Source organism: Tachypleus tridentatus, chromosome 7, assembly GCF_004210375.1.
Source record: "Tachypleus tridentatus isolate NWPU-2018 chromosome 7, ASM421037v1, whole genome shotgun sequence".
Lineage (NCBI taxonomy): Eukaryota > Metazoa > Arthropoda > Merostomata > Xiphosura > Limulidae > Tachypleus > Tachypleus tridentatus.
The window spans coordinates 114,615,860-114,633,040 of NC_134831.1; the positions used below are offsets into that span (position 1 = coordinate 114,615,860).

The window sequence follows — 17,181 nt, forward strand, 5'->3', positions numbered from 1 at the left end:
AATAACTGTGTACGTGACATTAGATTTCTTTGGATGACAATAATACATTTATCATTTAAACGTTTATTAACGACATACATAAATTAATTGCCTACCTGGCTATCAAGTCCTAGGGTTAACAACATGATAAAGAACAAAAATGCCCATAATGGTGCAACTGGTAATCGAGCGACAACCTCTGGATACACAATGAACGCCAAACCAGCACCCTGATTCACCACGTGCTCTACGTCTACGTTGAGCTCATGGGCCAAGTAACCAATCACAGAGAATATAACAAACCCAGCAAAAATACTTGTCAGAACGTTGGTCGTAGATACTATTAAAGCGTCTCTGAAATAAGATAAAATTCAATAAAAATGAAAATGAGGCAAACACTCATTACGTTAATGTATAGAGTATAGTTTCAAAGAAACGAATGTCGTACAAAAAACCGAAGCTGAGTATAACATTTTTCATTCTTGGATTACTTAAATATAACCATATCTTTTTTACAAATGTTCCGGCAGTCCAATGTATCCTTTTATTTAGGAAACATGTACAGGTGAAGAGTGTGTGACAATACACCTAAATATATTTAAAAGATTAAATATTTTGTGTTCCCTGAGCAAATAAAAATTCCATTTTTCATGCTACATACAACATTACAATAATCAACTTGTTCCATTACTGTAACAACAATATATTATAACAATTACACCACAACTCTCTTCTGTAACAGCAACAAAATACTGTAACAATTACAACATAACTCTCTTTTGTAATAACAACAATATACAATAACAATTACAACATAACTCTCCGTTGTTATAAGAAACAAATACTGTAACAATTCCAACGTAGATCTATTGTTTAATAAGAACAAAATACTATTGCAATAATAACACAACTCTCTTTTGTCATAACAACAATATACAATAGCAATTACAACATAACTCTCTTTTGTAATAACAACAAAATACTACTACAATGACAACATAACTCTCCTTTGCAATAACAACAAAATACTATAACAATTACAACACAACTCTCTTTTGTAATAACAACAAAATACTATAACAATTACAACATAACTCTCTTTTGTAATAACAACAAAATACTATAACAATTATAAAACAACTCTCTTTTGTAATAACAACAAAATACAAAAACAATTATAAAACAACTCTCTTTTGTAAAAACAACAACATACTATAACAATTACAACACAACTCTCTTTTGTAATAACAACAATATACTATAGCAATTATAAAACAACTCTCTTTTGTAATAACAACAAAATACTATAACAATTACAACATAACTCTCTTTTGTAATAACAACAACATACTATAACAATTACAACACAACTCTCTTTTGTAATAACAACAAAATACTATAACAATTACAACATAACTCTCTTTTGTAATAACAACAATATACTATAGCAATTACAACACAACTCTCTTTTGTAATAACAGTTACAACATACCTTTCTCTTGTAATAACAACAATACTCTATAACAATTATAAAACAACTCTCTTTTGTAATAACAACAAAATACTATAAAAATTACAACATAACTCTCTTTTGTAATTAAAAACAATATACTATAACAATTATAAAACAACTCTCTTTTGTAATAACAACAGAATACTATAACAATTACAACATAATTCTCTTTTGTAATTAAAAACAATATACTATAACAATTATAAAACAACTCTCTTTTGTAATAACAACAATATACTATAGCAATTATAACACAACTCTCTTTTGTAATAACAACAAAATACTATAACTATTACAACACAACTCTCTTTTGTAATAACAACAATATACTATAGCAATTACAACACAACTCTCTTTTGTAATAACAACAATATACTATAACAGTTACAACATACCTTTCTCTTGTAATAACAACAATACTCTATAACAATTATAAAACAACTCTCTTTTGTAATAACAACAAAATACTATAACAATTACAACATAACTCTCTTTTGTAATTAAAAACAATATACTATAATATTTATAAAACACATCTCTTTTGTAATAACAACAATATACTGTAGCAATTACAACACAACTCTCTTTTGTAATAACAACAATATACTATAACAATTACAACACAACTCTCTTTTGTAATAACAACAATATACTATAACAATTACAACACAACTCTGTTTTGTAATAACAACAAAATACTATAACAATTACAACACAACTCTCTTTTGTAATAACAACAAAATACTATAACAATTACAACACAACACTCTTTTGTGATAACAACAAAATACTATAACAATTACAACATAACTCTCTTTTGTAATAACAACAGAATACTATAACAATTACAACATAACTCTCTTTTGTAATTAAAAACAATATACTATAATATTTATAAAACACATCTCTTTTGTAATAACAACAATATACTATAACAATTATAAAACAATTCTTTTTTGTTATAACAACAAAATAGTGTAACAATTACAACATACCTTTCTCTTGTAATAACAACAAAGTACTATAAAAATTATAACATAACTTTACTTTGTAATTACAACTGGGTTTCCAATAAACCCATCGTCAATTTCTATTGCACATTTTTTAAACAAAGACGATTATTTGTTTAGGAGAGTAGATATTTTATTGATCGAAAGATTAGAATGAACAAGATTGTGCTTAACATATCAGTTATTTCCTTCAAGATTTTTCACTTATGTGAAAATAGATTCATTTTATACGAAGTAATAAGGTTTAAAATCACAAGATAAATGTAAGACTGTAAGGAATCGTAAATGATTTTTGTTTCCTTAATGATTTTATAAGTTATAAATATTATTACTGTGGAGTTACAAAATTTACAAAATAAAAACGTGGGAATTTGTTTTAATGCGGAATAATAATAAAAATGTGATATGATAAAATTGTGTATGATAAGAAAAGATAAGATATTAGAAAAAGAAAAAGCTGAAAATTTAAATTTTATTCTGGAAACTAGATGGCGCTTACTCGATATCAATGGTATTTCCAGCAAAACTAAATTGCCATCTCGACGAGTACTTCTTAACCTGGGTTCAATCAAACCCCAGGGGTACGGTGTGTCAGTCTCAGGGATTCGGCGGAGGTCAAGACACACACACTGTGTATGTGACCGTTCCGTTCACCCCACTCGCATGATTCGTGACGTCATGCTCCACTTGGCCATCATTGGCTGCGGCTGACACGTCACATCACTTGGCCTTAATATCTGTGCTGCAGGGAACTTCATGCGCTTAGCAGTCGACTTGTGACTGTAGTAATCGTGCGCCATTTGTGATTTTTTCCTAATCTTTCAATCCCTTCACACTAACTATGTCGAGCAAAAACAGAAAGTGGTTGGATGAATACGTACAATATGGATTCACGTGTATAACGGAACATCATGGGAGTCAGCGTCCTCAATGCATGATTTGCAATGCCAAGTTGAGCAATTCTAGTCTAGCTCCGGCAAAACTAAGAGAACACTCCCTAAAGCTGCATGGAGATGTGAAATACAAGAACACAACGCTTGCTGAATTCAAGGTAAAGAGAGCCAGGTTCGATGAAAAGGCTACTTTGCCTGTTCTTGGCTTTGTACCCATCGACAAACCGATCCTCACAGCATCGTACGAAGTTGTATACTTGTTCGCAAAGCAGGGAAAACCACACACCATTAGTGAAGCACTCGTGAAACCAGCTGCGTTGAAAATGGCGAATATAATGCTGGGAAAAGCTGCTGAAAATAAGTTATCCCAAATTCATCTTTCAAGTGACACCATCAACAGCAGAATAGATGACATGAGTGATGACATCTTGGCTCAAGTAGTTGCAGATCTGATTTCAAACCCAGCAAAATTCAGCCTTCAACACGACAAGACCACCGACGTTTCCAGTCTAAACCAGGTTGTTGTATTCGTGCGCTATGTGAAGAACGACGAGATAAAAGATTTTTTATTTTGTAAGCCTCTTACAACAATAACTAAGGCAGCCGACATAAAGAAACATGTGGATGACTTCTTCAGAGACAACGATCTTTCGTGAGATATGGTTTCTGCAGTTTGTTCGGACGGAGCTCCAGTCATGCTGGGACGAAACTCTGGTTTTAGTGCGCTGGTGAAAACCGATGCACCACACATCATTGTAACGCACTGTGTTCTGCACTGGCATGCATTGGCAACGAAAACCTTGCCTTCAAAACTGGCAGAAATATTAAAAATTGTAGTGGAATGTGTGAACTTTGTGCGAAATAGTGCCCTGAAGCATCGCATCTTCAAAGAGTTGTGTAATAAAATGGGCTCTGAATTCGAGGTACTTCTGTATCATTGTAACGTTCGGTAGTTATTCCGGGGAAAGGTGCTGAAACGTGTTTTTGCCATGCGTGTAGAATTAGCCCTGTTTTTGCGAGAGCACGAACATTGTCATGCAGATTGCTTGGAAAAATCTGAATTCATTCTCACTTTGACGTACATGGCCGATATCTTCAATGCTCTCAATCAACAGATGCAGGGCGGTGGAGTCAACATCATCGAGAGAAAGAAAACCTGAAGGCTTTTCAAAAAAAGCTACCATTATGGAAACGACAAACAGAGAATGATAACTTCACAAACTTTCCCCTACTGGACGACTGTGTAAGTAAGATCGAAGATGTGTCTGAAATCGGAGACATTTCTGTACCCGAGGAACTGAAACAAGCAATTGCCATGTACTTAGATGAGCTCGCAAAGTCTCTCAACGGATACTTCCCCACAAGAGAGTCATATCCAGCATGGGTGAGACAGCTGTTCACGTTTAGTGTTGCGACAGCAGATGTCAATGACGAATACCTCGACGAAATCATTGAACTCCAGCAGAGCCAGGTTCAATAGCAACTTTTCAGAACATCAACGCTCTCAACGTTTTAGTGTCACCAAATCGTAACGTACCCTCTTATTGCTAAGAAAGCCCTTGAGGTACTCATACCGTTTGTTACAACGTATCTTTGTGAACAATCCTTTTCGAGGATGGTAGACATAAAAACGAAGAAAAGGAACAGACTTTGTTGTGAAAATGACATGAGAGTGGCATTTGTCAAGGTGAAGCCGCGTATTTCTGAACTTGTCCCTGAAAGGTAACAGTAAAAGTCACATTGATTTGCAGTAAATATTCATTGATTTATGTTTTTGTGTGAAATTCACGTTTTGTTGGTTTTGTTCTTTGAACACAGTGATATTGTGTGCAACTGATGCATGGTTCATTTTGTGCACTAATAAAATATCTACTTATGTTTTGAATTTGAAAAATCATATTTTATTTTTCCAATTACGAAGGGTTCAGTGAATGCAAGTACGAAACTTCAGGGGTTCAGTACCTCCAACAAGGTTAAGAACCACTGGTCTGGTTCAGTACCTCCAACAAGGTTAAGAACCACTGGTCTGGTACAGTACCTCCAACAAGGTTAAGAACCACTAGTCTGGTTCAGTACCTCCAACAAGGTTAAGAACCACTGGTCTGGTTCAGTACCTCCAACAAGGTTAAGAACCACTGGTCTGGTACAGTACCTCCAACAAGGTTAAGAACCACTGGTCTGGTTCAGTACCTCCAACAAGGTTAAGAACCACTGGTCTGGTTCACTACCTCCAACAAGGTTAAGAACCACTGGTCTGGTTCAGTACCTCCAACAAGGTTAAGAACCACTGGTCTGGTTCAGTACCTCCAACAAGGTTAAAAACCATTAATCTAGACAAATGGAATCAGAGAAGTAGCTTATGTTTGACGAAAATAGATTGGTTAGTTTGAACATTTCTTTTATAAACTACAGAGTTTAAGCAGAATTAAACTTATATGAATGACAAAGTGCATTCACGAAGTTTCGCTGATACAGAATGAAACAGTAAATTAATTAGTGAAGGCAGACAGCTGCACGATTGGAATATAAAACACTATAACAGTTAGAAGTATCTTCAAGATTAGGAGTTAAAACTGGAGTTTAACAGGAGTGTGACAAATCAGAAAGAGCTGTAGTTTATGTTAGAGATAAAATATTGGTGTTTTATTAATAATAATGTCATGAAGGGCATTATTTTAACGTTAAACAACGTTATGAAACCACCCTATACAAATATAATATAATAGTTACTTGTAACAGTTGTAGTAGAAGGGGTTGTAAGAGGACAACGTTATTAGACAACCTCATACAAATATAATATAATACTTACTTGTAACAGTTGTTGCAGAAGGGGTTGTAAGAGGACAACGTTATTAGACCACCCTATACAAATAAAATATAATACTTACTTGTAACAGTTGTTGTAGAAGGGGTTGTAAGAGGACAACAATATTAGACAACCCCATACAAATATAATATAATATACTTACTTGTAACAGTTGTTGTAGAAGGGGTTGTAGAAAGACAATGTAATAAGACCACCCTATACAAATAAAATATAATACTTACTTATAACAGTTGTTGTAGAATGGGTTGTAAGAGGACAACGTTATTAGACAACCCATAAAAATATAATATAATACTTACTTGTAACAGTTGTTGTAGAAGGGGTTGTAGGAAGACAAAGTTATGAGACAACCCTATACAAATATAATATAATACTTACTTGTAACAGTTGTTGTAGAAGGGGTTGTAGGAAGACAACGTTATGAGACCACCCTATACAAATATAATATAATACTTACTTATAACAGTTGTTGTAGAAGGGGTTGTAAGAGGACAACAATATTAGACAACCCCATACAAATATAATATAATACTTACTTGTAACAGTTGTTGTAGAAGGGGTTGTAGGAAGACAACGTTATAAGAACACCCTATACAAATATAATATAATACTTACTTGTAACAGTTGTTGCAGAAGAGGCTGTAGGAGGACAACGTTATGAGACCACCCTATACAAATATAATATAATACTTACTAGTAACAGTTGTTGTAGAAGGGGCTGTAGGAGGACAACGTTATGAGACCTTCCTATACAAATGTAATATAATACTTACTTGTAACAGTTGTTGTAGAAGGAGTGGTAGGAGGACAACGTTATGAGACCACCCTATACAAATATAATATAATACTTACTTGTAACAGTTGTTGTAGAAGGGGCTGTAGGAGGACAACGTTATGAGACAACCCTATACAAATATAATATAATACTTACTTGTAACAGTTGTTGTAGAAGGAGTGGTAGGAGGACAACGTTATGAGACCACCCTATACAAATATAATATAATACTTACTTGTAACAGTTGTTGTAGAAGGGGTTGTAGGAGAACAACGTTATAAGAACACCCTATACAAATAAAATATAATACTTACTTGTAACAGTTGTTGTAGAAGGGGTTGTAGGAAGACAACGTTATGAGACCACCCTATACAAATATAATATAATACTTACTTGTAACAGTTGTTGTAGAAGGGGTTGTAAGAGGACAACAATATTAGACAACCCCATACAAATATAATATAATACTTACTTGTAACAGTTGTTGTAGAAGGGGTTGTAGGAAGACAACGTTATAAGAACACCCTATACAAATATAATATAATACTTACTTGTAACAGTTGTTGTAGAAGGGGCTGTAGGAAGACAACGTTATGATACCACCCTATACAGATATAATATAATACTTACTTGTAACAGTTGATGTAGAAGGAGTGGTAGGAGGACAACGTTATGAGACCACCCTATACAAATATCATACTTACTTGTAACAGTTGTTGTAGAAGGGGCTGTAGGAGGACAACGTTATGAGACCTTCCTATACAAATGTAATATAATACTTACTTGTAACAGTTGTTATAGAAGGGGTTGTAGGAGGACAACGTTATGAGACCACCCTATACAAATATAATACTTACTTGTAACAGTTGTTGTAGAAGGGGTTGTAGGAAGACAACGTTATAAGACCACCCCACGCTGGACTAAGTGCAAAGAAGATCTGCACAGCTGCGTCTCCCCACACCTAGTATCATTATATATAAAGAAGTATCATTATATATAGAGAAGTATCATTACGTTTTTAAAACGTACTATATTACAACACACTACGACTCTACAGGTATTCCTATTATTGTATTAATTTCATGTTTGTTTTTCTTCTTGGCATCAATTACGAAAGAAAAGTGTTTTTTGTTTTTTTTTGCATTCATATAGGAGAAATATGTATATAGAACTCCTAACACTAGTATCAATTATATATATATAAAACTTCTAACACTAGTATCACGAATATATATATAAAATTCCCTAACACTAGTATTAATAATATATATATAAAACTACAAACACCAAAATCACTAATATATATATAAAATTCCTAACACCAAAATCACTAATATGTATATAAAACTCCTAACACTAGTATCACTAATATGTATATAAAACCCGTATTACTAGTATTACTAATATGTATATAAAACTCCTAACACTAGTATCACTAATATGTATATAAAACTCCTGACACTAGTATCACTAATATGTATACAAAACTCGTAACACTAGTATCACTAATATGTGTATAAAACTCCTAACACTAGTATTAATAATATATATATAAAACTCCTAACACCAAAATCACTAATATATATATAAAATTCCTAACACCAAAATCACTAATATGTATATAAAACTCCTAACACTAGTATCACTAATATGTATATAAAACCCGTATTACTAGTATTACTAATATGTATATAAAACTCCTAACACTAGTATCACTAATATGTATATAAAACTCCTGACACTAGTATCACTAATATGTATACAAAACTCGTAACACTAGTATCACTAATATGTATATAAAACCCGTATTACTAGTATTACTAATATGTATATAAAACTCCTAACACTAGTATCACTAATATGTATACAAAACTCGTAACACTAGTATCACTAATATGTATATAAAACTCCTAACACTAGTATCACTAATATGTATATAAAACTCCTAACACTAGTATTACTAATATGTATATAAAACTCCTGATACTAGTATCACTAATATGTATATAAAACTCCTAACACTAATATGTATATAAAACTCCTATAACTAGTATCACTAATATGTATATAAAACTCCTAACACTAGTATCACTAATATGTATATAAAACTCCTAACACTAGTGTAACTAATATGTATATAAAACTCCTAACACTGGTATCGCTGTATGTATATAAAACTCCCAACACTAGTATCACTTCAATATCTTTATAAAACTCCTAACACTAGTATCACTAATATGTATATAAAACTCCTAACACTGGTATCACTAATATGTATATAAAACTCCTAACACTAGTATCACTGATATGTATATAAAAGTCCTAACACTAGTATCACTAATATGTATATAAAACTCCTTACACTAGTATCAGTAATATGTATATAAAACTCCTAACACTAGTATCACTAATATGTATATAAAACTCCTAACACTATTATTACTAATATATATAAAACTCCTAACAATAATATCACTAAAATGTATATAAAACTCAAAACACAAGTATCACCAATATGTATATAAACTCCTAACACTATTATTACTAATATATATAAAACTCCTAACAATAATATCACTAAAATGTATATAAAACTCAAAACACAAGTATCACTAATATGTATATAAAACTCCTCACACTATTATTACTAATATATATAAAACTCCTAACAATAATATCACTAAAATGTATATAAAACTCAAAACACAAGTATCACTAATATGTATATAAAACTCCTAACACTATTATTACTAATATATATAAAACTCCTAACAATAATATCACTAAAATGTATATAAAACTCAAAACACAAGTATCACTAATATGTATATAAAACTCCTAACACTATTATTACTAATATATATAAAACTCCTAACAATAATATCACTAAAATGTATATAAAACTCAAAACACAAGTATCACTAATATGTATATAAAGCTCCTCACTTTATTATTGCTAATATATATAAGGCTCCTAACAATAATATCACTCAAAGGTTTATATAAAGCTCAAAACACTGGGTATCACTAATATGTATATAAAACTCCTCACACTATTATTGCTAATATATATAAAACTCTAACAATAGTATCACTAAAATGTATATAAAACTCAAGACACAGGTATCGCTAATATGTATATAAAGGCTCCTCACACTATTATTGCTAATATATATAAGGCTCCTAACAATAGTATCACTAAAATGTATATAAAACTCAAAACACAAGGTATCACTAATATGTGTATAAAACTCTAACACTGGTATCACTAATATGTATATAAAGGCTCTAACACTAGTATCACTAATATGTATATAAAGGCTCCTAACGCTGATGTGTATATAAGGCTCCTAACACTGGTGTTACTATGTATATAAAGGCCCTAACACTGGTATCACTTCAATGTATATAAAACTCCTAACACTGGTGTTACTAATATGTATATAAGGCTCTAACACAGGCATCACTAATATGTATATAAGGCTCCTAACACTGGTATCGCTAATAATGTATATAAAGGCTCCTAACACTGGTGTCACTAATATGTATGTAAAGGCTCCTAACACTAGTATCGCTAATATGTATAAAGGCTCCTAACACTAGTGTTTCTAATATGTATATAAAACTCCTAACACTAGTATCACTAATATGTATAAAACTCCTAACACTAGTATGACTAATATGTATATAAAACTCCTAACACTAGTATCACTAATATGTATAAAACTCCTAACACTAGTGTTTCTAATATGTATATAAAACTCCTAACACAAGTGTTATCAATATATATATAAAACTCCTAACACTAGTATTACTGATATGTATATAAAACTCCTAACACTAGTATTACTGATATGTATATAAAACTCCTGATACTAGTATCACTAATATGTATATAAATCTCCTAACACTAGTATCAATAATATGTATATAAAACTCCTAACACTAGTTTTGGTATCGGAAATATTGACCATTTCTATGGTGAATATTGAAGGAAAACATGACCGTACCTGAGGCTTCGCTAGTCGACTCCAGACGGGTGTAATATACCAAAGAATTCCCTCTTTCGCCCCTGGAAGGGTGACTCCACGGATTAGCATGATTACCAAAACCACATATGGGAAAAGAGCCGTAAAATATACCACCTGAATAAAACAATAAACTAGATTATACCATAGTATCTGTTTAAAACAATAAACACATTTATACCATAGTATCTGAATAAAACAATAAACTCAATTATACCATAGTATCTGAACAAAACAATAAACTCAATTATACTATAGTATCTGAATAAAACAATAAACCCATTTATACCATAGTATCTGAATAAAACAATATAAACACATTGATACCATAGTATCTGAATAAAACAATAAACTCACTCATTCCATAGTATCCGAATAAAACAATAAACACATTTATACCATAGTATCTGAATAAAACAATATAAACACATTTATACCATGGGTGAAATTCGAAAACCAACATACTTATCAATATAACAGTACTGTCTGTTGTATGTTCATGTAACTACTTATCATATTGTGATAGAACTCTTGCTTAAATGATACAGGAAAAATATTTTATTACGCGAATTGCAACCCCCAACTTCGCGAAATGTTTAACCGGTGTGCATGTAGATTTGGAATAGGGGTCACAATTTTACCGTTTTACCCCAGTTTCCCGTCACGGGGGACTTTATTGTTCTTCATTCTCAGAGTGCATATATGACGTAATGAATACGTCACACGCTTCTCTAATGCACTGTCACCATCTATATAAATATAAAAGTCTGTTTTGAATTTCGCGCAAAGTGACACGAGGGCTATCTGCGCTTGCCGTCCATAATTTAACAGTGTAAGACTAGAGGGAAGACAGCTAGTCAGCACCACCCACTGCCAATTCTTGGGTTACCATTTGGACCAACGAATAGTGGGATTGGCCGTTATATTATAAGCCCCCACGGCTGAAAGGGCGGGAATATTTGGTGTGACGGGGATTCGAGCCCGCGACCCTTGGATAACGTGTATAGTGTTTTAACCACCTGGCCATGCCGGGCCAATTTGAGTTTAATTCACTCTTGAAACAGAACACTTTCCAAAGAGCATCTGGTATACGTACATCAGAAATAAACTAATGTAACGTTATATATGTGTATATACATATATATACTCGTATAATTTGTCTGCTGTGCTACTAAGTAGTGATTTACCACTATAATGGAGGCTGGAATGTCAACTTCAAGAGGTAGGCTTATATTACGTACTCCCAAGTGGTAGTATCTTAGTTCATGTGTTGTTTTAATTTTCTCTAATGTCTTCTTCTTACAGCGGCAACTCTACGGATTTACCACGCTAAAATCAGAGGTTCGATTCCCCTCTGTAGAATCACCATGTAGCCCAATGTAGCTTTGCTATAAAAACACCCACTCTTCACTTTACTTTAAAGAGCACTTATATTCCCTCCACTATATGTCAGCAGTGAAGGGTGAAATAGATGTGGGATGTTGTAGACTTGAGTACCCACATCTCGCTCTTCTAGCTTCTACATCTTTTGTTTATCGTGTTCTTATTAATTATTTTTATGAATTTCTTCACGTGATACTGGCGTACTAAGGTTAAGACAGATGGAAGGTGTATCCCCACCGCAATGTGGGTCCTAGTTCTTCAGTCACCTCCAAACCTAAAGTATATTTTATATTTCAAATTATAGCCTGTACCATGTGGGTCCTTTTGATTTTGCAATGTATTTTATTCGACTTTTATTTGGGTTTTTTTTTATGAATGTATTAACAGCCCTCTCTAACAAACTTTCTAAACGTACTTAATGTTATAAATCGTTAAATAGAACTCTAAGCCTTATAAGGACCAGGATACCATTTTTTAAACAGTTAAATTTTTATGTAGTTTACTATATAGGGAAAAAAAAGAATTATAGTATACGAGAACAATAGACAAACACTATATGATTATATTTAAAATCACTAACTTTCTGGAATATAGAATTACAAAACATGGAAATGAACCTTCATCTTATTTACTCTTGGAGCAAATCTATGGGAATCGAAACCCGACTTTTTGCGTTGTAAGACCTTTAAGCTCACCTCTCACCTACGTGAAGAAAGGCCTCGTGAGTGACACGCACTTTTGTATAACAATTATACCTGTATCACAAATTGAAAATGACTGTTTTCATCAATGGTTTCACCCCTCGAGGGACTCTGCCATTGAACCATCAAATTTCTGTGTGAACACGTAGATAACAAAAATAGATAATTGTCAGAACCTTTCTAAATTTAATAATTACGAAAAATGCTTCACTTTAACAGTAGGCCTAGCTTAGTGCTTGAATCGTACCTTGCCTGATGTCTGTACACCTTTACACAAACAGCCAAAGACTATAATCCAGGCTAAAGAGACACAGAGCTAAGTACCACTTAACTTCACCACTTTCGTCTATACCACTTGATACGTCCAGGACGTAACGTCTGAAAGTTGAAAAAACTGGTAAATATTCATTTCTATTGTTTCTGTTCTAAATTATGAACAACACAGAACAGTTTTCTATTCTTCCTTCATTCCATGACCCCTTGCGGTAGACGTTATTGTCAACGCTAGAATTGAGGCTTAAATGATATTTACTGTTAATAAAATATAAGATTGTAATTTTTGGGTTGAACAATAGATTGTTTAGAAAGCAATATAATGTTTGTGCAAATTTAGAAAACATAAATATATCCAAGTTCGCTTGACTTGTATCCATTCTTTAAAAAAATAAAAATATTTGTCCATGTAATGATTTATTTGTTTATAATTTCTACGTGGATGAATCATGATTTATATTTATTTTCAATATTTTGAGCATAGCGCCATCTCATGCTGTTATGAAGCATTATTTGTACTTGTTTCACACATATTGATCGTGACGACATCTCATGTAATTTTTTCAAAAGAATGACATATGTACTTTCTTCTATTTTTTTATAAACTAATGTTTCAAATGTTATGTTTTATATCGCATCATCTTGTCCTAAATCTTCTATAATATAAATTTGATACTGAATTTCTTAATAATGAACCCATATTTCATTTGTCTCTCTACTCTTGGTTTCTTCCTTTTTCAAGTCTTGTTTGTTTGTTTGTTTTGGAATTTCGTACAAAGCTACTCGAAGGCTATCTGTGCTAGCCGTCCCTAATTTAGCAGTGTAAGACTAGAGGGAAGGCACCTAGTCATCACCACCCACCACCAACTCTTGGGCTACTCTTTTACCAACGAATAGTGGGATTGACGGTCACATTATACGCCCCCACGGCTGGGAGGGCGAGCATGTTTAGCGCGACGCGGGCGCAAACCCGCGACCCTCGGATTACGAGTCGCACGCCTTACTTCAAGTCATATTAGTGTTAAAATGTTATGATAAAACCACGTTAACTATAAATATTGGTCTCTTCTCTATTCTCTTTAATTTGTCTATTGCTGATTCTAAGCTAGTGGATTCCAAAAGTACTATGTTAAATCCATTTACTGTCTCCCAAAAGTCACTGTCTAAGAGGACTTTCGGGCAATGCCGAAACTCGTCAATTGGGCTGGACGATAAGAGACAAAAGAAACGTAGAAAGAAAAAAGAAAGAAAAACAAAAATACGTGCAGTTGACGTGATTTTTATTACAAAGTTTTAAGATTTTTGTTTTCTAACGCTTTGCCATCTTTCAACGTTTAATGTTGTAAATGTAAGTTGAATGTACATTGTTTTCTAACGCTTCGCCATCTTTCAACGTTTAATGTTGTAACTGTTAGTTGAATGTACATTGTTTTCTAACGCTTCTCCATCTTTCAACGTTTAACATCGTAACTGTTAGTTAAATGTACATTGTTTTCTAACGCTTCGCCATCTTTCAACGTTTAACATCGTAACTGTTAGTTGAATGTACATTGTTTTTTAACGCTTCGCCATCTTTTAACGTTTAACATTGTAACTGTTAGTTGAATGTACATTGTTTTCTGACGCTTCGCCATCTTTCAACGTTTAACATCGTAACTGTTAGTTGAATGTACATTGTTTTCTAACGCTTCGCCATCTTTCAACGTTTAACATTGTAACTGTTAGTTGAATGTACATTGTTTTCTAACGCTTCGCCATCTTTCAACGTTTAACATCGTAACTGTTAGTTAAATGTACATTGTTTTCTAACGCTTCGCCATCTTTCAACGTTTAACATCGTAACTGTTAGTTAAATGTACATTCTTAATTTCAAAATTAACACATTTCGCGACTCAACACAATTATTCGCTAAGAATCATTTTTATTTTATTTTAACAATTTCAGTACTTTTAAATATTGTTATCACTCATTGTTGTAAACTAAAATTCGCAATAATATTTAGCTTTACTTTATTTTAGGTTCGTTGTTGGTCGTACACGAACGACAAATTTTTCCTTTTGACGTATGATATCTTCCAATGTTTTATTCGCAAGAAAGTACGTCCTCCAAAATTATTTGATTTATTATAATAGATAGGCAGCAGTCCACATTTATTATTATAGGAAGCAGTCCACATTTATTTTTGTCGTTATTATTTTAAAATCAAAATTATTCCCTTACATTATAAAATATAGAACAAATAATGAATAAAATATTTTTGATATTGTGAACCCGGTTGGAACTATAATACATAGGTTAACAGTTAGGTCAAAACCCTAATTTAAAACTGCTAATTTGTAAAAGGAAAGGTAAAATTTTAACAGCTCCAGTCGCCTACGTGGCTACTTTTAAACGAATAGCGGGATTCACTGTCACGCCTATGACTACACCCTAAGTGATAGTGTAGAGCCAATTCAATAGAATATCACATATTGAGCTTTGGTCATATTATTTGTCGCAGCCCAGAATGCCAAGCCCTGCGTTAAATGAGCACGAGAGGTATATACATTTAAAAGCCTTCAAATATTTTTCTACAGTGAAATATTCTGTTAAACGATATGTATTTACTACGAAACACCACAAAATATTCATGAATTTAATTATTTATACAGATTTAACAGAAAAACAACATTGTCAGATTTTGAAATAACAAGAGCCAGACTCTAGCTAGGTGGCGCTATTAGCGTATTACGTTTGTTCTATCCCACACACAGAACTCGAGCTAGGTGGAGCTTTTAGCGTATTACGTTTGTTCTGTCTCCCACACACAGAACTCTAGCTGGGTGAAGCTTTTAGCGTATTACGTTTGTTCTGTCCCACACACAGAACTCTAGCTAGGTGGAGCTTTTAGCGTATTATGTTTGTTCTGTCCCACACACAGAACTCGAGCTAGGTGGAGCTTTTAGCGTATTACGTTTGTTCTGTCCCACACACAGAACTCTAGCTGGGTGAAGCTTTTAGCGTATTACGTTTGTTCTGTCTCCCACACACAGAACTCTAGCTAGGTGGAGCTTTTAGCGTATTACGTTTGTTTTGTCCCACATACAGAACTCTAGCCAGGTGGAGCTTCTAGCGTATTGCGTTTGTTCTGTCCGACACACAGAACTCTAGCTAGGTGGCGCTTTTAGCGTATTACGTTTGTTCTGTCCCACACACAGAACTCTAGCTGCAAATGACAACAGTTCCATTGCTTTACCCAGAAAAATACGAAAGTCAGAAAATTACTGAATAAACTAATTTAATCGTGTTTGTTTTGAAGCGGAATTACACATTTGTTTTTCGTGATTATCACAACATTCACAGAATTACACAAGTGTTCCAACAGCCCTCAATACTCAGATAGTTAGTATGAAAAGCGAAATCAAACAGAACTTACAGGAAATAGTCTTCAGCTGGTGTTTTCTTTTCCATAAGTTTAACAGTGGCTCGAAGACCCAAAGACATTGAGGTTTCATAGTCGACACAAGTTTTATTGTAATAAGTTCCATTTTGTTTGGAACATTCGTCAGCTGCTTGGTACGAATAGCAAACTAAACAAAGATAAAAAATAATTAACTTCAAGAAACAGCTAAACAAAGTTTGAAATATTGAACTCCAAAATAACAGCTACACAAAGATCAAAAGATTGAACTCCAAGAAACAGCTAAACAAAGTTTAAAAGATTGAACTTCAAGAAACAGCTAAACAAAGTTTAAAAGATTGAACTTCAAGAAACAGCTAAACAAAGTTTAAAAGATTGAACTCCAAGAAACAGCTAAAC

General features: G+C 32.9%; 1 pseudogene across 1 annotated transcript in view; it reads right to left on the reverse strand.

The window, feature by feature from the left end:
* The window catches only part of LOC143256435 (sodium- and chloride-dependent glycine transporter 1-like), a 92,664-nt pseudogene that overhangs the window by 21,573 nt on the left and 53,910 nt on the right, over positions 1-17,181 (reverse strand). The window contains exons 5-9 of the transcript XR_013031354.1: positions 16,798-16,951; positions 13,357-13,487; positions 11,008-11,142; positions 7,855-7,958; positions 96-333 (exon numbers count right to left, since the gene is read on the reverse strand). The product of XR_013031354.1 is annotated as a sodium- and chloride-dependent glycine transporter 1-like (transcript). The remainder of the gene's footprint in view (positions 1-95; positions 334-7,854; positions 7,959-11,007; positions 11,143-13,356; positions 13,488-16,797; positions 16,952-17,181) is intronic.